The following is a 20,184-nucleotide window of genomic DNA, read 5'->3' on the forward strand; positions in this document are numbered from 1 at the left end:
AACAGATCGAACTAAATAACTATTTGTCATGCGAAAAGAAAATCATTCGATTATTCGAACAAACATGATTTATATGAATAATGAAAGTTGTACGTACTCAATCTACAAATAAGACAAAACTATAGAATAAAAAGAGAAACGTCGCACGTAATATAAGAGAAAATAAACTTGACCTTTGGTAAGATTCAACAAGCTTGAATATCACTTGGTGGAACGATACCATGTGTACGTAAAGTCACCACAGGGGACAACCTTTCATCAACCATCAATGGTGGTTCTCTTCCCCGTTCTCTCGCATGACCACACGTAACGCCATCGTCCCTATTGCCTCACGCTGAGAGCATACCCGCCGCTAATGAACGTCTCAATACCCATGCTGAGCACCTCCATCTTTCGAACCACGCACCCCATGAACATCAGTCTAGTTTAGTACCGTGTAACGTGCGGTGGTTAATCATTTTTAGACCCTGTCATCGCTCTCATTTTAACTTCTTTCTTTTACGGTCTCTCTTCGTTCGAACGATCATGTTTATTTCATGTTTATGAACGATCATTGCTATGATAAATTTTGCTTCATTATACTCTTAAACCGATGTTCGAAAAAGATTCGTACTATGAATGATTAGCATAAAACGGTAACGAGTTGAATAGTTGAATAGTAATTTCAAATTTTGTCAGTTGTTTACTATTTTCAAACTTCTATAATAGTTACATTTAAGAAGAAGCGCATGAAATTTCATTAGATTATCAACTGTAAATTATCTGTCACAAAATTTCTTAATATTAAAATTATTTAAATATATATCTTTTTACATAAAATATGCACCACATTCTGATTATATACTTTTATATTATTATATTATATTATATATATATATATATATGTATTAGGAATTAACTATTTGTATTATACATGTAAATAATTTAAAAAGAAAAGTAGTTTCATCCAGCCTAGGTATTCAGGTTTGACGATACTCAACAATAAAAGCAAAAGAGCAAGGATACTACCATCCCTTAAGTTTCAACGCTAGAGTGCATCTCAAGGGTGCGTTTCTACTGCGATACCATGTCTAGCGGCATACGTGGCGTTTATTGCCCACGTTTGTTACAATAGCTCCTTCGAGGATTGAAAGTTTTTCGATTTCGTTCGGATGTACCATCATAGGCGATATTGCTTCTTGGCTCGGTACAACAACGGAAGAAAATATATATTCGGAATCTTTCGGAGATATGTGAACTAGAAAGAAGAAGTTGGAAGAAAAAAAAATTACACAACTTTTAGTTATAATCGTAATCTTCCATTTATTGAAAGTTGTATTACAATTAATTATAAACATTATTGGACAAGTATTTGTAAAATTTTGCATTTTGTAGATAATGCATTTAATAATTATAAGTACCATGATGAAAACATTAAGAAACATTAAGAATACTTGTGTCGCAGACTATGTAAATGGACGTAATAGACAAATGGCTTCTATTACGTATTATTACTTTGATCGTATACTTTTAAAATTACTTTTAATATATTTTAAATATAGTTATTAATAATGTAAAATTTCTAATTCCTTTGACCTTTAAGATAAATGTCGCAATATATTGTTCAAAGAGTCTTTAACGATATACAACGATGGCGTAAATCAATCCTCTTTTTATTACATTACGTGTATGAAGCATATATATATGTGTGTATATATCTTTTTATACAGAATGAGCTTTCTAAATCTCGTATATCATTTTCTGCTTTAAAATCAAAATGGTAGAAAAGAAATATGGTAAAAGTCGCATAAAGGATCTCACTGCACTAGAATAGGTTATAGTAGAATTTGTGTACCTAATCTCCTAAAGGGTTATGAACTCACGTGTAGGGCAAAGGTTTCATATAACAACGACAGACCTACTGGGCGGATAATTAATTTTAGTTAGATAAGTCTTGACGTAGGGTGAAAGACAATATGTATTGAACGCATCCCCTGCAACGACAATGACACTTCGGTATCCGTAAAGCATAGCTGAAAAGATGAATGGATTTATGTGGTCCATGTGCTACCAGTTACGCCTAAAGAAGAAACAAATATTTGTGTTTCCTCGCACATAATCCCAACCCTGTCATTAATAGCACCGTTTCATCCTACCCTCTTATTTATTTCGTATTTTTTTTCCTTAAATGTGCGAAAAAAGTGTTTTGTTTTTCATATAATACTTTGGGGATCTTTCATACATATTGTATAATGATTTAATATAATTTTTTTTCCGAAAACATATTAGTTGATATACATACGTACATACAAAGGCATATTCCAGTTCTACAATATGATTATTACTATACGCATACAATACGATGATATAATTGTAAAATAATATTGCTTAGAATGATTCTACTATAGATTAATGCAACGAATGCTGACTTTGATTTTTCTGGTTTCAATTATTAATGTAGAACATCATACTTCTTAAATATCTGCTCTATTAACAATGTAACCTGAAATTAGAGTTTCAGACACTAAATAGTTTCCTACATAACAGCAAGAATTAAATATATTTTATTATAACAAATTACGTTTTATTATCATCATTCATAAAATAAAGTTACAAAGAAAAAGCATTGAGGTAAGTTAACAACTTATCATACATTATAATTATTAAAATAATTAGATAAATCATACTCGGTGTAACAATATATATAAAATAAACAAAATGTAATATATATGTATATTAATTGTTTATAATATTATGATTTATTATAAAAATATCAAATCTTATTTAGGAACATATAACATAACATCGAATCTTTTTAAAAACAACAGTTATTAATAGAAGTTACGTCGTATTAACAAGTAAATAATATAATTTTTATTCCAGTTGAACATTTCGCGGGCAGGAAGGACATGAGGAGAAAGAAAAATATCGTCAACATTTCGCAAAACATTTGACAAGAACAAAGTACTAAGAATTAACAATATAACATTTCACGTGGGAGTATGACAATTCTTAACAAACTAAATTTTCATAGAACGGTTAATAGTTAAGATAATGTTCAATGTTCAGGATTCAAATCTTGAGCAGCATGAAAAATCGAAAGACGATATTTTATAACTTCTATTATCAATACAATGGCATTGTAATTAATTCTATAATAACCAAAATGAGGATTTCATTTCAATACGATCTAGTGAAAAGTGGCTTTCGAAATAGCGTTCACAGATTCTCAGACAAAGTCATGTAAAAGTATTACAAAGTTTCGTAGAATAGCAGTCGTGGAATTTTGCCGTGGGCGTGGTATGTTATTAATATTTCGGCCGGAAAATGTCCGCTCAGTCGTTCCAAGAAATTAAACGAATGGCATCATTTGGCAAAAGTTGTACCGTTACGTTTGGCCAGCATGTGTAAGGTAGTCTGGTGATATTACGTCGAGCTATCCGGTCTTTCTCTGTTCCACCACCAACTGCTGCCCCGTATTCGCCAAACGATGTTCGCCATATATGTACTCCAACACCCTCGAAGAAAAGTGCTTCTACTTGGCGTTAGAAAAAGAAAAGACGAAGGTGCCGGGCATAGTCGATGTAAAGAGGACACGAGGAGAAAGAGCAACCACAATTTCGCCGCACAATCGTGTTACTGCGGCAGAAGAGGAGGTAGGAACGTCCTAGAGGAGGGGGAGGGAGAGTTTTTGCGACGGCCAAAGCTGACCGCAGCGCTGGACACAGCAATACCGAGTTCCCAGTTTGGCATTTTACGAAGCCATTCGAACAAGATGGTGCGTGATAATGGCGCCTTATAGGGGAAAAGCAATTTCTGCCTGCAGACCTGTGCTGTGCCCGCTTGCCTCAAGCTTCGTGCTCGATGTACGTTACGACATGCCGCGGATACGTCGATTCTCACCTCTTAACGGAACGTCTAATATTCCAGCCAGTTCCTCTTTCTCCAATTCTGTGGCCATCTAGCGATTAGTGGTCTGTTATCTAAAAAAGAAAACTGCAAACATATTTAACGCGTTCGACACGTGCCCCCGATTTTATTTTCGAGTAAGGCCCTACCCCTCAAACAGTATGCGGCATGCTTCTTGAAATTCGATTACCGTCGATGTAGCCGAAAAAGTGACTTGGCACCGGTGAAACGTGAAATAAATCTGGTACCCTTCAATAGGAAAGAAAGGGCGCAGAAAGACGACGAAAGCTTTTAGCGTGAGTCTAGTTTACGAGTGTCCATACAAACATTTGTTACGCGACAGCTCTCGGCCGTCGTCGCACGGAAAGAGCAATGCGTAATATTTCTCTTGCAGTCGACGGTACGACGCCTACGCTTTGGTTTCCGCCATAAATTTGTCGTTTATATCGTGTAGATAATGTGTTTATCTTTTATCGACAATATAAATATTCAAATTTTGCAGATGCAACTCATTGCCTTTCAATGCAACGAAAACCTTCCAATCGCAAGTTCATTAAAAATAAAAGTAGACAAATTTGTTAAAAAAATCTCATTATCGTTGTGAGAAATATATCCATATTGATAAAGAATAAATCTCAATAGAAAACAAATTAAATATCTCAAACATTGTATATACGCGTACGTTACTTCTATCAACAAAATAAAGCTGTTCCTTCAAAATGTTAAAAAAGAAACAATGTCCCATTATGTTTGAAAATAGAACGGAATTTCTAATAAAATAAGTAGAGAGAAAAAAATAAGAAAGACAAAGAACGAGAGAAACGAAAGTGATGACTTTTGAACGTAACCGAACAAATTGGTGTAATCGAGTAGGTAACAGCGCCGGTTGGCCGCGAGCACGTGACCACCACTTCATATCCGATCGTATAAAGCAGAACGCGAACATAACCTACAGTTTCACTATTATAAGGTCCTTCACGAAAAGTTTGCCCGACCTACCCAGCGAGTTGCTTCCACGTTTATAACCTTTTCCACTTTGCACGATATGTCTCAGAGGCTCCTAGTCGGCTCGATCTCCAGGACTCGCGCTTGGGTTCGACGAATGGGACGAAGAAGGTGGTGGGTCGACAGGAGCAAAGAGAGAGGGTAGGAGGGCGGAAGAGAGCGAAGGCTACCAGATATAAATTTCCTGATATTCGACCGTTCGTGTCGTTTGAAATGGGGCAGTTTTCTCGGGACCTAATGGTTATTGCCTTTCTCGGCGGACATATTGCGTTCCATCCAGTGCAATGTGTGCGGCCGATATATCAGAGCTCTTCGCTCTCTCGGCTCGGGCTCTCTCGGATAAGGGTGGTTGTCCGGGGCGTGGGTGTGGAGAAGTGAGAGGAAGGAAGAAGCTGACGGACAGAGAAGAATAGATTCGGAGACAGAGAGAAAGAGAGAAGAGTAGATAGAGAAAGAGAGGAGAGAAGAGAAGAGGAGAGATGTCGACCGCGCAGTTACCGGAAACCCCTCCGCAGCGGAGCAGCAGTCCGTTCGGTGGTCGTGCCCTGCCAGACTGCAGACGGGAAGTGGCCGAGGTGTGGCCGCGGAGTTGAATTATTACAAGCTGCCCCGACATTCATACAGGATGCATGCCCCGGCCCGTGCCCGTAAATCTTCACCGCTACGTCAGCCCTTGACTTTGCACGCCGCTCGCCGTTCACCGCTTGCCGCTTGCCGCCTACCGCTTGCCTCTACCTCCTGCCTCCTGCTGCCTGGCCGTTGGCTGATGTTATTATCGTTGGCTTAAGCGCGAATTGAATAACGCGCATTCGCCTCGCATCGACCAGGGGTTAAGTGATTTTCGCCCCATTAGCTGATCTTTTAACTGTCTTTGCCAGCGCACCGAAATCACAACGCTGCCGATATTTCTCTCGGCTATTAACTGCTGTTATCCACCGTTATTCGTCATTCCTGTGATAATAACTTTCTACCTATACGGATTGCGCAATTTGTTCAAACCCCTAAACTGCATACTCGTATATTTCCTGAACTATTAACCACATTTTCTGTGACTACGAAGAAAGTATCATTTTATTTTAATATGAATTGTATTATCCATTATCTGACTCCGTTGAAGCAATCACAGTAATTCAGCCGTTCTATCGTTATCCTTGATCACATATTGTGTATCGTATACAGAGGTTATACCTATAAGAGGTTATACCTATAAAAGTTTATGTCATTTTCACTCCATTAACTAAAACACGTTATTCCACCTTGCAAATTAATTTCACTCTTTTTCCCTCTTCCTATCATTACAATATTCGAAAACTTGAAATTAAAAAATCTGACTAATTTGACATCTCAAAAAGTTAATCGGAGAGAAATAAACTGATGCTGATTACGTTCATAGTTAAAACCTGTAATGCAAGTATAAAAGGCAATTAATTTATGGATGCTATCGTGTTCCAATCATAACTGACATAAAGGAAATTAATTGCTACCTAATATTAATACTACATTCAACACTAATGAAGTATTAATAACAAAACACAAATGTGCAGCCGTTTCATAGAAAATGAAGCTGAATATAATTTCAATCAAAATTAATAGCTTACTACATACGATCTTAAATACTTGCTGATTTCGACTATTAGCATTTATTAAATAGGTACACTTTATTTTCTTAACATATGCATGTAACTTCTGAATATTTTTCTCCGAGATCATGTTTTGGTTCATTTAAAATACGTTGTCTTAAGCTAGACATTATTCATGCTAATTTACCTTATGTTAGTGGACTGAGTTCTTGACACGTGAAAAATTATCGACTATCACGATTGCAGTTTTCAACGTAGAGAAAATAAATTGCAAAGTGATTGTATGACAGGCAATTAGATACGTCGACTAGTTTTAATCAACTTCGTGAAATTATTGCCAACCTTATTGGCATAGACCTACGATCGAGGGTATTTGGCAACATTACTGGTTTATGCAAACCGTCCAACGTTTCATTTTGTCATATAAATCAGTCAAAACTGTTTTTCACGTTATTGTGTTATTTAAGATTGCGCAAAACATTTCAAATACCATGTACAATGACAAACATATCGTTTGTAATATTCTGACATTTTTTGAATTTAGTGTCTTGGTTCAGAAACCGTTTATTTTCATTATTTTAGATGTTGTAACGTCCCATTTTGCATTGTATTAATGTAGGGCACATAATATCGGACAATGTAAGAGATGCGTAAATACAAGTGACCTAAATTAATTAATAACCAAATGTAATAAATAAAAACTTGTATTAATTTCTTGTACTTGTATATATTTATCAAATTTACCGAATAGAAACAGCATAAGTCGGTACGTTATTGCTAGCGACATTCGCATTATCTTGTCATGCTGAACTCGATTGGGATTATTTGTTTCAATATCTCACTTCAACTTTGTTCATGGGCTAGAATTAGATGTCTCATTTACGCATTATATCGCCTTAGATTACTGATTTCTATCATGATATACTTAATCCTTCTGATTTTTTACTGATTTCATGCTTGAAAAGATAATGTACAGCGACTAATGAGAAACACAATACTCAGTTTTGGATAATTAAATTTTATTATCCACTATTTATTTCAACAAACCAGTATTTAATCTGTTATCCATTTTATACATACATGTTCCCATATATTTATTTCCGTTTCATTTCTAACTAAGTCAGTAAATAGATTATTATTTAACTCGGCACAGGTATTTCGAGAAAATTCATTTTGGGTTACGCTTTATTGTTCAAATAATATTTGATTCGCTGATATTGCGGCATTCTAAACAATAAATTAATAGATAAAAATGAATTCCTGAAAAAGGCATCAAATAGTAAACTAGCATTATTAATCTTTATCTAGCTGTATTCGACAGGCTTGTCGATAAATACGACAACACCGATAAAACCCGAAATCAAAAAGCGATTTTAGAAAAGAGAAAAAGGAATCGAGTTAGGCAGATTCTAGCGATCCAATAGGAAATAGCATATAATTTCGAGTTTTACCGTGGAATAGGACGAGAAAATCGAATGGGGATGCCAAGCACGTATCGACAAGCTGGTCACCAACGCGTTCAATGGCAACCCCAAATAGAAAGAAAGGAGAAAGACGTTACCTTCTCCGTATCCTGACTCGCAGCCTCTTGATTTCTTCTTTCCCTTTCTCTTCTCTACTCTTTTCTTCTTTAGCAAACCCCGTATGAACGCTTTTACAACGGTCAGCGCTCTCTGATGCCCGAACAAATCTCACAGACAACTCCTCGCATGCAGTCCAATTTAACTAAATCCTTTCCGCTTTTCCTCGACGAGGGAACGGGCGTAAGCGAGAAGGATGTGTAGGACAGGAAAGGACAGGGAGGAAGAAGCCATACGTGAAGATAAGATTGGAAAAGTTGTATGAGGGGCAACTTTAACAGCTATATAACCATTACGGTGCCGATAAAGTGGAATCTAGTGTCTTAACGGTCTGGAACGAAATTCCGGATACAGCGCAGTATATTCCAATGGAGTTAAACACGACGTTCAGATACTAGTTTTCTACTCGCTGCTGTGAAGAGTGTACATGCTGCTTTATTGTTCAATACATCCAAGAAATGGCAGTATCCCATCGACAGACCTGTTTTATACGTATTCATGAATTCTTTCGCAAAACGATATAACCCATAACGTATGTCTTTTGCAATAAAAGACATGTAGCAGTGAACAATATTTACGCATGGGCGATTAATAAATTTCGATATTCACGTATCTTTCGAGAAAATCATTTCATAGAAAACCAGCATAATATAGTAGAGATCCATAACATAGAAAAGTAAATTATCTACCGATATGTAGTCTCAAATATTTTCATTCAACGCAACTACGTAAATGTTATAATTAGAGAGTTTGAAATAGTTTTTAAATATCAAATCATTACGACTAATGCTACGATATTCCCGTACGAAATATTGTACACTCGTTATCCGTATAAATATTATGATTACGTATTTAATCAAAAAACTATTGTTTAATACTCGTAAATGTAAAATATTTCTATATAGCGATGTTGTTATGCTACAAAGCGGTGTTATATGAGTGAAATATCTACGTATAAGATAATAGGTATCCTAACTCTTCATAAATGTTTAACAAAAATAAATTGATCACGTATACGATACGGCATAAACAAGAGCTATTAATTTCGCGTCATAACGAGCATTGTTGTAAATATAAAAAATGCTGGCACACGGTAATACGTGTTTGTGCTGTAGGCTACGTTTGCCATAACTCACTTATGGGAGTGACAGCTTGCATAATACCCGCGAAATTGGTTTTATAAGACGACGCCAAGCACTGCTTCACAACAATGCCATAAACGCTCCGGTTAAATTACGACTCAGTGGCGTAACAACGCTGGAAAGGAAGAACGCTCGCCGGATAAACTTAAACATGTTGGTGCTTTAAACGTTTGGAAAATATTAAATCAACCAACGGTACATTCCATAATACCGTAATCTTAAACGTTATCTTTCGTTATTTAATATTTAATACCGTTTGGAGGTAAAAATATGAAAAGACGATATGACTTAAAAAGATTAATATGTATAATGCAACATAAATTATTTCTTTTACAAAACTTTGGAAATAGCCTCGCGTTGTTACGAACACATTGTTTATTGACTGAACGTTTGATGTAATATTAGATACGATGTAGGAAATTGAATACCTATCGCGTGGACAGCTATCATTTATACGCGTATGAACTTTGTGACAATATCTGTTATTGATCCCGTATTTAGCTTTACGTATTCATACACAGTTGCCGTTAAAGAAAATAGCTGCAAACACAAAATTAAATATTTATAGCGAAATCTAGAGAAACAAACAGGATGAAGCTGACTAAAAAATTATCTCTAAAGATTTCTAAATTTATTATTTAATTAATTTTTTATTATTAATAACTGACGTAGTAACTGAAATTGTAAATATTAACCATACAGATTGCAAAACTTATGTAAAAACATTCGTTAATAATTTTATAGGTTAATGGTTTAAAATTGTAACATTTCAACTTTCCCAGACGAAGAATGATTGCAAATCATATTTGATAAACGGAGGTGTCATAACTCTACGTAGGTGAAATCGTGCAGGTAATGCCTCACGCACAAAGAACTTCACTACTCGCTGAGTTATAATCTCTCATATCATTGTTTTATGGCGGAACCATAAACAATTCAGACGCACGGCACCATTCGCTTGCGGGGTAAGCAGGCTAGAGTCATGATTTACCGAAAGTCGTAAATTTTTTAACTTACTGTGGATTAGATAGCGCCATCTGAATGTAAATTCATCCTGACAAAACTGTGCCAGCTACGGTTACTGGACAAAACTTTATTTTCCGTTTATAATGGAGTTTCAGCCTTTTATGCTTCAGACTTTACGCCAGTGCGCATCATTTACATAAGATAAATACTTTTGGACTGCACCCCTGATCTATTTAGCCAACGGCGACTTAAACCTATTTCTATATGTTTTTCATTCATTTAATGATCTGACCATCTTTCACTTAAAATAATATCTTCTAAAATTACATACTTTTCCCCCTTATTTTTTTATACGTATCTATTAATTTGTGCATAAGATGTCGAGGAGATAATTTTTAAATAATTCTTTCTGTAAAAAGACAACTTAATATTGGAAACAACTCAAAAGTCTTATAGACATGGATGCTAGATAAACTTTGAAAACTTACAGCTAAATGGAGAATTTGTATGCATTCATTGGGAAATTTAAAGATGCAAAAATATACAGAATACACATAATAAACAATTATATATCAAACATCCGTACAATCAGCAATCAGTTTATCACACAGCCTTTGTTTATCTGCGTCCTTTTACGAATTGAGTATTTAACAGATTTGTTGGTAAACCAAACATTATGTGAACATTCATGAAATAACGTAAGTATTGTTTTGTTTAAATTACACTGAGGATTAAGTTTGATTAATGATATAAATAAGCCAAATAATTTTTACAGTTTATTTGCAAAATTTTTTAAAGTTAGGACATAATACTAAATTTGCACAAATGATTAATAAATTTTGTTGAAAATTTTAAAACGTAAATATAAATTTCTCTAACAAAGGAATTTTGGATTCCTTAGCATCGCATCTTTGAGCCACACACGATTATATATCTCAAGTTAAAATGTTAAAAATTTACACTGATATGTAATATTGAAACACGTGACTTAAATATACTCACATAACGGTATATATAACAGTCATAATATTTGTTTGCGACGCACATAGTTTCAGATAAATACATTCATTAAGCAAAGATTTGCGAATGATAAAATTTTTTTCGTAATTTTCCATGAGTGTAAGCGAATATTTCCGAAACATGCAAATAAACAATAGTATTACTACGTGATAAAAGCCTATATTGAAAATAATTGAAGAAACTTAAAATCGATATGAGGAAACGATTGCCGAACAGACAGTTCTTAGTCTATCGTGTTTCAATCACTAGAGTTCACCAAACGGTAACAATCGATCCTATTTCTAGGCCATTTGCTGGGTGCACGATCGTCATAAAACGGTGGAAAGAAGCGACGCAGTGAGGCGATGTGCCTTCAAAAACATGTCCACTTTCACAGGACACGAAAACTACCCGGAGATCGGTGTACAGCACAGTAAGTAGCGGCCATGATCCGGCTGTATGCGCATGGCGTTGTAAGTTCGCTTGCAAACGGCCGAATTATTCAAATGTTCGCGGTTGCAAGTGGTTCTGCGTTACCGTGGCGACGACAACTGGCGCGTTTGCGGAGTCATCCGCGGATGGCATTGCCGCAACTTTCGAGTATCCCACGGCGATAAATTGGCGTCGATATCGCGGCCAATTTCCTGAATACGTTTAAGATGTAGCTACAGTAGCGATGCACCTCTTTGCACAACTGTTTCCGAACCTCCTTTATGCGTTCTCTTTATGCCGTTGCACGGAGAAAGTTCAATTTAACAAACGAAAATATTCCAGATAACCTATCAACGCTTGCACTTTACTTGTGTAATGATGTAATGCTTACTCCGCATAAATTTCAAGCAGCTTTCCAAAAATAGTTATAAAGAGATAACGGTATTACCATCAACTACCTGTACCTCATCTGTGATATTATAAACGTTATTTCTATCATTTATCTTAGAATTTACCATTATTTGCGAATGAACTTGTCAAAATAAGTCACTTGGTTCTTGAAAATTGAATATTAGTTATGTATCTATATAATAAAATTAGGAAATTAATAACTCACACTTACGTAACTCATACTTTAAAAATAAGTTATTATTTATTTATCACAATGAGATTGTTTTCAAACCTCAAATCTTAAGTAGGTATAACTAAAGAGAAAAAGTTTTCATTGGTTCATGTTTATATGTAGTAAATATTTATGAATTTATAAGTTTTCCGAACAATTTCTTATGTTTACATTAATTGTATATGTCGGAGAAGGAAAGACAGCGGGATTTCTCGTCCGGAATGTTGGGACAAACCCCAATACACTAGTCCAGACTTTTACTATAGCCGCCCTTAAGTAATAAAAATAAGAAATAGTCTTAATGTTTCAATCTGACTTTATGACGATGGGTTTGGGCTCGAAGTGACATGGCAGGTCACCGGATGTAGCCACGGTTACGGGAGGGACATGTACCTGACAGAGGTATGAAATGATTATATGGCTCTCCCTAAAACAAAGATTAACCTGAGAAGCGGGGACAGGAGTATATAAGGGCAGCCTCTTTTGGATTGAAGGAGTCAGAGTGAGAGTTAGAGTTAGTCAGTTAGTTAGTGTGTCGTTGGACGATTGAGTTATTGGGAAGTTACCCGAATCGAGTAGCACGTTGATACGAGTCCTCCCGTGGACCGTGGATTCATTGTCGAACCTGAATTGGCTGTCACCATCATCCCGACCAGCCTATTACCATTACTCGTAGCCTCTGGTAGTGTCCACATTCGTACTGATAGAGATTGGCTACGTTCGCGACGGTAAAGTAAGTAAAGGTTCGTCGAATGCCCAAGTGCCAACCTGCCTCCGACATATATATAATATATATCAATTAATATGAATTAATAATCGTATATACATGCAATAGAGTACTAGACGATAAAACTTGTCACACTTTTATTGATAAATGTATCGATTATGTTTATATTTAAGTTTACGTAAACCTAAAAATGATTTAAAAAAGGGGATTGCATAGTGCGAAGTAGTAAAATAGCGGTGATTTATTGGCACCGGACGTGTCGCCTGTCAGATTACCCCTGCAACCCTTACAGCACCTAACCCTAACGGAAAGTTGTCGGAGAATCTGACACTTACGGCCGCCCACATCGCTATGAACGAGCCAATTAATATTGCTTCCCTCTTGTACTTGCTACTGCCCTTCACGCCTTGTTGGATCATCCCTGCGCGTATGTGAATAATTGGAGGAACGTTCTAGATGAAAGATCACGGTTAACCGTCATTACCGATTATGCAAACTCACAAATAGTTGTTGGAGAATTGTTAAAAATAAACGATCTCCCCCAAATACTTACTATTTACACGGTACGCTACTTTGCTAATTTTACAAATATAAATTATCTAACCCTTTCGAGATCGAATTTCTTTTAAGTTATGTGGAAAAGAAAGTTTTCTTTATCAATTGACAATAATAGAAATACACCTTTTTTAACATATTTGTAAAGAAAGTATAATGCACTCAGTGATGGATTTAGAGAAGGAGAGGGACACAAAAGCGATCGCCTCCTTCTACCAAAAGTAATAAAATATAAAAATACCAATGTAAATTACATCGTGAAAAATTTGTTAGGTATATAATTAATTTAACTATTTAAGCTATATTATCAGATACCAACAGATATTAAGATATAAATTACAAGCAAATAAATCTCATAAAGAAAGTTCAATAATATATTTCTGTACTTTCACACAATTCGCCCCCAAGACAGGCACTGAATGCACTAAGATGCACTAAGTTTTCATTTTGAGAATATTTCACTTCAAGATCAACCAATTAAATGGCCGAACATTTGCAATAACAAATTAATTTAAGTTTAAGGATCGAGAATTCTATGCAAGAGGTATTAATTAGTTGACTTAATATATTTTACATATCCATAACAAACACGTTTTTAGGTACTTACATTATCGCAATGTTGTATAAAATTTCAATTTTCAATTTTCATCGATTCAAAGTTTTCCTCGAAATAGCACAGTATTTTACTATAGCGAATAAAACAAAGAAAGCACTAAGTAGATATTTTCATGTTAACGGATAAATTAACTTTAAGATGTAACGAATAAGCTAGCTTTAAATTTGATAATTAAAATAACTAGAGAGCTGAATATCTTTGAAAAACTGATTACAATCGACGAACTCAATTGTACTAATGTTTGTCAAATTCTATGTTACACGGTGGTGAAACTAGTAGACACGGTGATGTTAGCAACCTCCATCACTCCCGGCATTGTTTTAATGTTCTGCGTGATTCTGTACCGGTCTGCGTGATGAGGCTTCCTAATAACCAGTCGCTCACACGTCTAGTTTTACCTCTCTCATCCTCTCAGAGCCCTCCGACGTCACCCCATACCGCCGACATCACCAACACCAACCGACCCCTTCTCGCGAGCTGCGAAACTGTGGCATGTCGGCTTCGCATCAATCTTGTTAAATTACCCGCCCGGCCAGAAGTCGTTCTCTCGCTTGTGGATTGATAAATTGCCCGATCCCGTCTTCCGCAGACACGTAACGCTCGACGTCGCGACCTCGAATATATAGGTGGAGCTAGCAACCCCGAAATGCACCGAAGAAAATCAAATTAACGTATATATATATATATATATATATATATATATATATATATATATATATATATATATATATATATATACGTGCTACTTCGCCTCTTAGCATGCTGAATCTTACAGCAATTTACCTTTACCGTTTCAAATTGACCTTCAACCACCAAGACAAGAAAAGGAACACATACTATCTAATCGATATATGTTTGTATCTACATTTGTAGATTGTACGTACATATAATTATATAAGTGACAATGTGTAACGAAACAGATATCAACAGAAAATCTTAATATTCGCCTGTAACTTTTGAACTGTATGTTTCCAATATTCCCAATATTAAATCCGCACGAGCAATAAATTTTACGAAGACGAACATCACGAACATTCTCATTTGAACAACAATATTTCACAAACTGAACAATATATCACAAATTTTTAGAAAAATTTTCTTTATTACTTTCTGATACTTATGTACGTATACTGAGAAAATTACAACTTAAATCGTATAAAATGGCGAAATGATTTCCTCTACCGCGAGAAGTAGATTTTCCAAAGATCCTTCATAACGAATACGGACGTGAAATCGTGCACAGCATTTGTTATTACTTGAACGCTATTCCATGGTACCATCTTACCTTGCCTGAAGAGCAGTCTACCTACCTAGCTATCCTCATTCGGATCTGTCCTATCGCTTTCAACCAAGTACGATGAAGATAACTATCAGCTCGTTACATCTTTCGGGCAACGTGGCGAGGGTACACCGTGTTGTAACTACGACCGAGTACCACCTAGTCGGATCACGAGATGAGATAGAAAGAAAGCCAACTAAGCCATTGCTGATAGCGTCTCTAAGCTTGCGGACCTGGCTACCCAGTGCGCGTCAGTGGCTAATGGCTGGTCCGCGGCTTTAGCGCGACAACGCGACCATGTTGAGTCGGACCAACGTAATCCTTACATATGGCCAGATTCCATAGGATTAGGAAGGCGCGAACCCATTGTGCTTGTTCCGTCTCTCTGTTGACTATCCTCTCAATATTTAGTATAAGCTGCCGGCTACTTTCGCGAAACGGTGCATGGAATATTCACTTTGCTTATCCTCTGAAAATCTTCGAAGCATGCACACGCTAAACCACGACAATCTCGAAATATTTCATCTTTTACAAATTCTATTCTCGACTTACTTACTCTCGATCTGCGTATTTTCCAATAAAAATATTACTTAATTACCGATATACATATGCATCTACGACCTAAATATTCTTTTAAATGTCAAATAAAGTCGAAGATTTGATCGCAATACCTATACATAATAAGAAAATCCTTCGAAATAAGCAGAATCGGAACTTTGTACACGTTCCGGAAATAAATGATAATTCCAAGGTCTGCCAACTTACAAATTAATATTTTTACAAAACATTGCCAATATTAAAATGGTACGCTTGAAATATATAACAGTCAGTTTATATCTTTTAAATCAAAAACATTTAAATTATTACTAGCTTAATTAAAAATAATAAAAAAAATTCATTAGTCTGTACATAAATGTTTTAAAGCATTAGGTACTATTAGACAAACGACGTAATATCTAGAAATATCTATCGCCGTAGAACGTTATCAGTTGTTGAATGATAGATGAGTTTCATTAATGTAACTGATTAGAAAATCAGCCGATTTGACTTAATGAATTATTCCAGATTATTGGATTTTCTACTAGCTAATGGAACAATTCGACTCGACGCACCAAACGCTAGAAAGCGTTTAGAGCAAACATATTATCGTTACAAGTGCTCATTATTCAAACTTACCGCGTTTCATCTATCTTAGTTGTACATCGCAAGAGGATGTGAGCTGCATGACGATGTCGGCGGCTTAAAATCTCTCGGCATGCATTATTCACAGTTTTATATTGAAATTGCACAAGACATCGTTGCCCGTCCAAGAAAATGGAAATACGCTTATCTATCGCTACTTTGACAATCCATCAAACATGTACGCATTTGTTTCAGCCTCTATAAATATGTCTGCATCCTTGACAGCTTTTGTGACAACTGCTTAGGATTCATTCTTAGAGACGTAAAATCAATTATTTAACATACGTATCTTAAGTATTACTCATTTAATATTACCATTATATTTATTTTACTATATACATTATATTTACTGTGTGTGTGCGCGCGCGCGTGTATGTGTATGTATATTGACGTTGAACTTCTATTAATCATTTAAAGAAAAACAGAATTCAACGGACATCTTTCTTGCAACAGAAATCTACCGATGATTACCAATTCAAATTTAAGCAGTATGACGTTTTACATTCCACATATATCTACGTTTCCATGTCAATAAGTATAAACTTACATATATGTGGCTAATGGATCCCTGCTAATTACAGTGAATTATGGTAAGCGGCAATCTCTCTTTAAAAGGTGTAATGTACGTGATCCAAGTATCTAATCATGAAGAACATAAAGTTCAAGTTTTCAACATGCAAGATATAACGCGCACCGTATGATATAGCGTATATTCCCTCTAGAAACATGTTATAAAACAGAATGTTCGTATTTACAGCGAAGAAATAAAAGCGAATGAAATAAGTACGTACATAGATATTTTCTTTTGAAAGGTTTCTCACAGTACTAACTTCACACGCGATTGAGTAATATCATTGACCATTCCTCAAGTAGGATGACGTATACCCATTAACTGGTCTAGTGTCTCCTAGTGACGTAATGCCAAGGTGCGTCCCCATACCTGTTTCGAATAATGCACGCGGTGAACAATGACGTGCGGTGATGTATGTGGGTTACGGGTCGAGCAGCTGTTGCTCTCGACAACTGGTTCCTCACACTCCTGTGGGCGCTCACAATGTCACAATGACGTGTGAGCACTTGTGACAGCATCGTGTGGGTACTACATACTACATTGGAGTTTGTATTACAAGCGCTTGGCTGCACGCAAGGGTGGCGCGACTCTTGACGCTCCAAGTACAACGAACGCCGTGCGCGTATTTCCAAAACGTTGGCTTGGCAATCGCATCTGTAGCTTATACGCGCTATTGTCAACATTCTCCTTTCATGCGAGCCACGCAATTTTATACGCGCTTGTAGATACTAAACGAGCTTTTGTAGCAACACCGACGCATCTATTTGACTGTTCACGCTCAAAGTAGCGCGCGCGTTACTAGGATTTCGCAAATTAACGCCGAGCGTTAGATTTGAAACTTAGTTATTATGCAAAAGAGATAACGTATATACCGGATCAATTCCATTATAGCCGTCTAAATTTCTAATCCAGGATACATATTAATCTTGTCGCACCATTAAGGCTGGTCGATGCTACTATACAATAAGTAGTTGAATTTAGGAAGATACGTCACGTAGAGCTGTCTGTGTCGATTTTAGCGCAGTATGCTTTGTAAAGCCTCGGCAGCTTTGCCCTTCTCGACACCATGCACAAGGCTGCTGCAGGGTTGTATTCGCTGGCTATCGAGTCTGGATCACGTCACGTCGTGTCGGATCGTGTTACGCTCTCGACACTGATCGGAGATTAGCACCGCTAACCCCTCCCCCAGCAATCCCCTACTTTTCCCCTCTCCCTTCGCCCTGGCGACCGTACGGCATCCCTCCGATTGCATTCAAATCACGCACAAAGAGCTCAACTTGAGAGCTTCTCCCGTAACCGCACACTAGAGCCGCGCCTATCTGACAGCCGTATCTAACGGATTTTTAACGACCTTTTGTTAGCCAAAAAATGTATATAAGCTCCCGATAGTCGAATACAGTCCCATGAAGGAGACAGCGTGCGGAAACGATGATCAGATATCGCACGGTCGGACCGATGTTTTTGAATATCCCGCTTTAAATCCTTGCCCTTTCAAAGAAAACCTGGCCCTTTTGTTTGTCTCTCGGTGAATGTAGATTGGGAAATAAGAGTACTGGAAATAGAAATTATGGGGCTTGTGCCTCTCTACTTGAGAAACATCCGGTATTTATCATGAACCAATGTAGACTTTCCGACTTTTATTAACTAGTATACTATTAGTATACTCTTATTATTGCGTTTAACTTATCTCTATGAAACTAATGCTATTATATAATCATAGAATGTTATAGATACGTATAAATTTGTCACTGTTAAATGGTCGAAATATTGTAAACAAGTTTTTTCATCGCGAATTCAATATCTCCGCCGGAAAGTAAGTAAATGATTTCTGTATGACGAAGAATGGCACCATTTCAAGAATTTCAACAAATATCTTTGTTTACAGTTCTATGAGGAATCCTAAAATTTAATCGCACCTCATGCATGATAACTGATAAATGATAACTAATAAATGATAAATGATCAATGAATTTTCCTGCATTCCTTGTCATTAACTTCTTGTTTCATAGCACCGCGTTGAAGCGCAGTTCGTTTAACATCACGTTGAGTTCTCAAGATGGCGCTTCGAGCACAGGGGGACGATTTTGCGTTGCGAGAGTCGTTAGCACGGTTCAGAGCCACGCCTTCTTCGAGGATGTTACCTCCTTTTTCGTTCAAACACGGCGTGCTCCACAAAGCACTGAAGGTACTCGGAACGAGACCGGCTGTACTCGAAAGACTGAAGAAGCAAGAAATAATCATCCCATTATCAAGAGCTTAACGAGCTTTCGCTTCTTATTAAGTGTCATTTATCTGTCACCTTGTTCGGCAATATTTGACGTTAATGAGAAAGATTTTTTTGTTATTTCTTGATATTTCAAGCGTACTCTATCCTGAGAAAAAGAATTATTTTTCTTTGTTACTTATTAAAAAATATCAATTTTTACCCTCGTATAGCGAAAATAAATCATACTCTTTTAATATCAAACGTTTCCGTGTTCCGTAAGATAATAAACTTGAAAAACATCGATCAAGTATGTATTAAGTCTATACATACATACGTAACTATACAGTTCATTTATATGCTACACATTACGTAACCAAAAAGTGGTCAAACACCTATATAAAATGCTTATCTAATTCGCTAAAGTTATTCGATATCCTTGAATTTGTTGTATCTTTTGCATTTCATAAATACAAATGAATAATTTGAACTGCTATAAATTGTAGAAAATATTGCGACACATTATAACTACTCTATGGCAGAGCTTCTAAGGCGATGTTAATGATATTAAAGGAATTCTAGTCCATATTGATTTACATTTGATTAACGATTTCTTTCAGCAATTACTAGTTAATGCCAGAAAGTTGTATGCACGTTATTCGTTAATGCATGCAATGAAAAATGTGTTTGAATTTCGATGGAAACGGGTCAAGTCGAAATAGATATAGATAGGTTGGTAGGCAAGCATAGGACGATAGAATGGGTCTATGCATTCGTCCGATAAATAGCGTGATTGATCGATATTATATTCATAACAGGCAACGACTTGTCATCAAT

The sequence above is a fragment of the Bombus huntii genome, chromosome 4 (genome assembly GCF_024542735.1).
Source record: "Bombus huntii isolate Logan2020A chromosome 4, iyBomHunt1.1, whole genome shotgun sequence".
Taxonomy (NCBI): domain Eukaryota; kingdom Metazoa; phylum Arthropoda; class Insecta; order Hymenoptera; family Apidae; genus Bombus; species Bombus huntii.